At 47.9% G+C, this 6,728-nt stretch overlaps 1 protein-coding gene across 23 annotated transcripts in view; it reads left to right on the top strand.

Annotated features, from left to right (window-relative positions):
- Window positions 1-1,102: 1,102 nt before the first annotated feature.
- adgrl2a (adhesion G protein-coupled receptor L2a) overlaps window positions 1,103-6,728 on the top strand; it is an 86,315-nt gene continuing 80,689 nt past the window's right edge. For all 23 annotated transcript variants that reach the window (XM_037470532.2, XM_037470539.2, XM_037470541.2 and 20 more), the window contains exon 1: window positions 1,103-1,472. The gene's annotated coding sequence lies outside the window, so the exon portion shown is untranslated. The remainder of the gene's footprint in view (window positions 1,473-6,728) is intronic.

Consider the following 6,728-nt stretch of genomic DNA (forward strand, 5'->3'; position numbering starts at 1 on the left):
CGTCACTTGCAGCTTACAGCAAAGACTCAAAAGGTCAAAGAAACAGCGGCCCGACAAAAATCCCCCCTGACTGATGAATGGTGTCATAAATCATGTAAAAAGAAAAGTGCAGTTTGGGGGGAAGAAAAGGACTTGATATGAAATAAAAAAAACCTGCTAGGCCACACGCACCATCAGCGGCTTGACCACTGCTGCTGTGTTATCCTGCAGGGTCGGTTGGAATGAGGGGGGGGGGGGGCGTTTTAGGGTGGGGGGCTTCTGGCTGTACCTCCATGTTCCTTTCGATGCCTCGAAGAACTATAATATAATAAATCTTATGCCATTGGGTGAATAGGCTGGATTGCCTCCTGTGTATTGCATCTCTAAACAGGAAAAAATTAGGTGGGGGAGGGGGGGGGGGGGGGGTATTGATAACCGCCTTCATTTCTCTGAGACGTAAACTGAGTAAAGAAAAAACAAACGTGAGCTTATTCCTATCGGGCATAGTAACAGTTCATGCGATTGGTCCCCCTTCAAGGAACTACACTCCGAGTCCGCGCGGATGTGCGCACTCCGTGCCGGGTTTTGACGCAGTCCCCCCCCCTCCCACCCCCCCATCCAACACCCCCCCGCCCCCTCCCACCTCCCATTCCAGCCCAGACAGCTCCTGCAGACGGCAGCCTGCTCTCCACTGCACTGGCGCTGCTTTGTGGAAGTCCGCTCCGCGCTGCTTCCACCAAGTGTCTCCGCACTGTGAGCGGGATCTTTTCCACAGGCGAACCGCTGAAACTTGCCTACCCCCCACCCTCACCCACACCCCCCCCCCCCCCCCCCGGTCTTCACTGTCTCATTCAGACGGAGCCAAGGGAGCATCATCGGCGGGTTAAAGTAGCGGAGATCGGTTCTTTCTCAACACAGACACTGAACAACCCCCCCCGCCCCAAAAACACACACACACAGACACACACACACACACTCCCCACCACCACACTCTGTCCCTCTCATTTTTAGAGATTTTTATTTTAATTTTTTTATTTGGTGTCCCCGAGCTGTGCGCCTTTCCTCCTCTCCTCTTCTGGTTGCGTTGCTGCTGCTGCGGAGTGGGGGGGTGGGGAGGGGGGAGGAGGAGCGCGCACGAGGAGACGCGACACACAGTCCGCAACCGATGAGTCGCCGCGAGGTCCACGAGGTGCCGACGCGTCGGGACTGAGCGCAGAGCAACACCTCGCCGGGGCCGTGATGGAAGCGTGCGTGTGTCGCGGGGGAACGTGCGGGCTGAGAGGGGGACCTGCCGCCTGATCGCCAGCCCCTGCGTCCCGGACCAGAGGAGCATGCCTCAGAGCCGCACACGCGAGGAGTCCGCATCACACTTTCTTTCCGCAATCTGACTTTTATCTTTTTGCTTTTATTTTTATTTTTATTTTTTTTACTTCTCCCACATCGGCGGCGGCTTCATTTCAGACCCGTCCGGCCCCACTGCTTTTCCAGAAAAGGTAAGCGTATTTCTTTTCTTTTCTTTTTGTTGTTGTTGTATTCTTCCATTTTGCACCTTGTGGGCTCATCCATCACCACGTTATTCAACAGATCCCATTATGCGCAGCAGCCAAGTTGGTGCAAAGTGTCACAACTTTTCTTTTGTGTTGCTCGGTCGCTTTGGAGCTTTGCCGTTACTTTCGGCGCGGATGCAAAAACAACTCTCACATTACTCGTCTCACGGTGTATTTAGCTACTTAAAAAAAAATATATATAATATATATATATATATACATATATGAAGTGACTTCTTTTCTAAAATAACTTGCTTAGAACAACGCACGGGGCCTTAATGCAGTCTTTAATGGTCCGAGAGTTACCGTGGTTAATACAAAAATGATTTATGAAAACACAACCAGATGTGGATTGATTATCGGCTGCCTAGTTTGGCTCAATGGAAACTATTGAAAGAGTGTGTGTGTGTGTGTGTGTCGGGGGGGGGCATCGCATTTATGTGAACCAGAACATGTAAAGCAGCATTTAATTGGAATATATCCCTCCAGAGTTGAAGTGTAGTTTGTTGGCGGTGCCAGTCACCGAGGCTTTTTTTCTTTTTCCTGTTGTTGTTTAAACCCTCTGACGGGCTTGCTGGGTTGAATAGAGGATTTTCTGCTGCAAGCTGTGACCTGAGAAACGATGTCTGTGTGATTCGTGAGCATTCACGGGCTAATCCATTATAATTGGGGTTAGGCTATTTGTCCGAAGGAAGAAAAGAAGGCGAAGAGGGAAATTGGGCAAAGGCTCAACTACCAATGCAATAATTAGTTTGCGCTGGAGACAGCTTCCCATGCAACGGTGCTACAAGAAGCTGGGACGTGTCATGGAAATCACTCGTACATAAAAACCTCGAACGTGCAAAAAACAAACAGGGGGCAATGCGTGGGTCCTTTTGACTTAACTCAACCCTCAGTTGGCGCAGAGTGGCTGTAAAATTAGATCCTTTTACTGCACATGTATTATTTAGGCCTGCCGACTGCGAGCGCGTCTTGTCAACCATGTGTTAAAGAGGAGGAGGAGGCGGGCGGGCGCGCCTCCCTTAACCCGGGGAACGATGAGGCATGGCAGCCCGGGGGCACCGCGGCAATCTCCCGCGATCGATCAGCGGACCGGGAAACATCCAGCCGAAGCCTTCACGTGCCCCCCCCCCGGCTTCTTTTTGTTGTGGTTGTTGTTGTTGTTGTTGGGAGTTTTTGTGTTGCTCTTTCTGATTTTAAGGGGCAACTCTGAATCCCTGCGTCGATTTAGAGTCCCTGAATGTGTCTCATTGGTCTGAAACATCTCGGTAGGAGACGTTCATAATAGGTGTTCCGCGTAGGAAAATAGGCATTTAAAAAAAAAAAATCAAATGCGCATTTGAATACGTCCCTGGTTGGACTGGCTGCTCTCAGACTGTTTTCTGAGTGACATTCAGCTAAACACAAAGGCAGCCTATTTGAGCTTTCGGGAATGTGTAAGAATTAAGCCAGTGCGCGTTGGACTCAGCCTCCAAGAGCAACCCTTCTTATCTAACCCTTCTATATAGGGAACTCCTTCCGTTTTCACGTGTGTGTGAGTGATAAAAATGTTTAAACCAATGCAAATGCAAATTCCAGCTGTTCTGAAGGGAGATATTAGCACATCAAAGTGGTCCGAAACCCTTGCACAATAGTAGGAGACCTACTTTGTGCCACTGGTTTTGGCTGAGCCTTAAAGGCTTGAAAAGGAGTGTGTGTGTGTGTGTGTGTGTGTGTGTAAGCTGGTGACACCGAAAGTCTTGTGTCCCCCCCCCCACCCCTCCTTATTGTAAGAAGGTCCACATGACATGTTGTGTGCAGTCTCAATTGTATCTGTTTGTGCGTAGGTATGAGAGATGTCCAAGCTTCCACACAACATGATTGAGCCTCAACTCGCGAAAAAGTAAACCGTGTAATGTTGGGAGAGGCCGGGGTGTGTGTGTGTGTGTGTGTGGGGGGGGGGTGGTGTAGCTATGAAGCAAAAAAAACCAAAACATTTGTTTGTAAATCCTTCTTTTTTTTTCAAGGCATACAGTAGCATTTTTTTGTTGTGTTTTGTCAGTCTGCAAGAACAGGTGCTCGCAGGAAATGGCACAAACGTGTCCCTGCGTCTCCCACCTCGGGCCCCCCCCCCCCACCGCACGCCCATCCGCCCTGTGAATCTCAGCGCCGAGTTCAGTCCGAGAGAAAGTACCCACGGCCCCCGTTTCGCTGGGAGTGCGTTCCGGTTTCAAAGAACTGCAGCTGCTCTTCATCTGCCCGGAGCACCAGAATCCTCCTCTTTTGCTCCAGCGTTGGTCCATGCCCCCCCCCCCCGATCAATACGGCGACGGCACACTCTCACGTGGGTTTTCGGGGCGGACAAAGTGCCACGGATCAGTCCATTCTCCTTGCGTGACCAACGGCTCGGTGTGGGCGAGCGGGGGGGGGGGGATTTGAACCCATCGACGTTCGTGACATTACCGACTGTTGCTTCATTTATTGCTGCCGTGTTATTTCACCACCCCCCCCCCCCCCACAGAACCACGGGTATCTGACTGGCTACACAACAAAAACACAAAGCAGCTTTCACGGCCTTTACGGGTTCTGTAATTATTACAACAAGCAGGCACTTCCACCCTGGATTTATTAAAGTAATATGATATTGATTTCATTCAATGCGAGTGTGCAACTATTGACCAGGGGCAACATTTGCTCACTTTGTTTTTCTTCGTGTCGCATGCTCTCACAGACTGGGGGGGGGGGGGGGGTGGTATCTGCATGTCGTCTTTGTCTGCGCAGCCTATTGGCAGCTCCATGCGACTGATGTAAAGGTTGCACAGTGGCTCTGAATGGATTGTTTGTTCTAGGGTTGCACTGGGGACGTTGCGCCTCTTTTCTATTCAGGGGGAACACCTACCTCAGCTGCTCCGGTAGCAAAAACCAAGCAAATGACTGCGGTTGTGAAATGTGTCCGAAGTCGAGGATTGCAGGGAGTTAAATCGTTTGGATTTACATCCAGCCGCTCGTTCGGGGCGCGTAAATTGCGGGTTTGGGCGTTCGGATGCAATCTTTTGCTGTTGCTAATCCACCTACATGGAGTCACACTGTGCAGATAACTGCTCCCTATTAGAGAGACGAAACAAGGCCGTAAAAAACACCAAACAAAATAGCTATGGGACATTTGATGTAACGTGCAGGCCAAAAAAAACCCGCCCCCTTTATGACTGATTTTATTTTACGATTGGCAATCAGCAAAACGTTTGTGCGGCGGGTGTGTTTCCCTCCCTGCCATTTTGTTTAAAAAAAAAGAAAAAAAGCCATTTGTTTCCACTTGCCAAAAGGGCCTGTGCTGTGGAGGAGGGGGGGGGGGAGGGATTTTGGTGCCCTCTGAAATGGCAGGTGAAACTTTCTGCTTGCCTCAATAATTTCATAGCAGAGCGTTTCACTGGAAGGACATAGCCGGCGGAACACAAGGGTCAATTCAAACTCTGGTGACAAGAAACAACATGGATATTAGCCGATGGCTCTCACGTAGCTCTCAGTGCGCTGGGTAAGTGGCAGCCTCCCTGAGCCGATCTGGCAGCCCGCTTTTTTGTGCGTCAACCATTTTATGCTTCTCTGAAAAGTCTTTTTTTTTTTTAACAGATTGCAAAGTGCAGAAACTGGGTTGTTAAAACTGTCCTCTGGTCATAAAAAAAAAAAAAAAAAAAGGGTGGGGGCAACATTTTCGCTTGGTTACTAATCGTTGCTTGTGTATTTTACATGATGTTAAAAACCCTACCTTGGTTTTTGGATAAGATATGCTGTGGGCCATTAGCAGTGTGTATTTAGGTCACTCCCAATACGTCTGTCAATAAAGCGGGGAAAAAAAAACCTCTTTGACTTCCTGCCGAGAGTGGGATTTATTTTGCACATTACTACTATTTTAAAGATTTTAAATGAGTACTTTCACTGAAGTTATGAATTGTTTTCATCACAGTTTTTACAAGGATAATGAGGAAGCTTCTACATATTTTTAATTATAAAAAAAACAAATCTTTTTAGCTGTCCTTTAAATTGTTACATTCATTCTTTTTCATAATGATTAAGATTACTTGTGTAATATAGACGACACACACACACACACACACACACACACACACACACACACACACACACTCTCACACACAATGACCCCGTCTCATTCTTTGTGCTCCGTGAACCGGACGTGCCCTTATCTGTGCACAGCTGCACCACTTTTAGGGAAAATATTTAATTTCTGTGTGACAGAGGAGAACCTGGGAGGCAAGGCTCTGAGCAAACAGCAGTTATTGCGGGCTCCGCCATAGCAGCCGAGAGCGAGGCCTGGCTGGGCGAGAGGGGGGGATCTGCGGACGTCTGCCAGGGAAGGAGCGATGTGTCTCGGCTGGATTATGGGAGAGCGAAGCACTTCCACGCTTTAAAAGCCCCCTTTTTTTTGTTGCAACAAGACAGGGGGCTGTTATTTGGCGATGGTGTTGGTCAACACATGCCAACCTATATATATATATATATATATATATATATATTTCCTCCTCACAAATGTGGCTCGATGCAAGTGAGAGAAGTTGTTTTTCCTCTGTGCCTCTTTTGCTCTTTCAAAGATGATTTTTTAAATGAAGCTGGGAGTGCTTCGCTGCATCCTGAAAGTGGCGTCCAATGGCAGGACGTTCTTTTTTGCTTCTGTTCAAATGGCATTTCCCTTCTTATTTATTTATTTTTATTGGAGCTTTGCTACAAATAAATGACGTACCCATTGTGTTCAGTCGTGTGCTACCTAGCTGTTCGGGGGCTATGATACACTCGCATAAGGAAGGAGGCTAAATGTTTATGTAGCAACCACCAATTGCACTATAAAAAAAAAACCCCGGCAATGGCACGTCTTTCAACGGGTGGGATTGAAACGGGGTGTGATTTGCGAGTTGTTCTCATGCGGGCGCATACTGATACACTGAGAGCGCTTCAATTCAGAAAGCTTCGGAGACGCTCACATATGATAAATTCTTTATGTTGGAATACAGTTTTCAAAGCAGCCTTGATTTTTTTTTTTTTTTTTTTTTTTGAATGATCGAATACACCAAAGACTCAAAGTCTTAAAGAAGGAAAAGAAGAAAAAAAAAAAGAAGTGCAAGTAGCAGCTCTCCAAAGCACTGGGTTCTGGCTACTTTGCATTTGAAATCCTGCCAGATGCATATTACATCTGATTCATGTGCTCACTTTTTA

The sequence above is a fragment of the Pungitius pungitius genome, chromosome 7 (genome assembly GCF_949316345.1).
Source record: "Pungitius pungitius chromosome 7, fPunPun2.1, whole genome shotgun sequence".
In the NCBI taxonomy this organism is placed as follows: domain Eukaryota; kingdom Metazoa; phylum Chordata; class Actinopteri; order Perciformes; family Gasterosteidae; genus Pungitius; species Pungitius pungitius.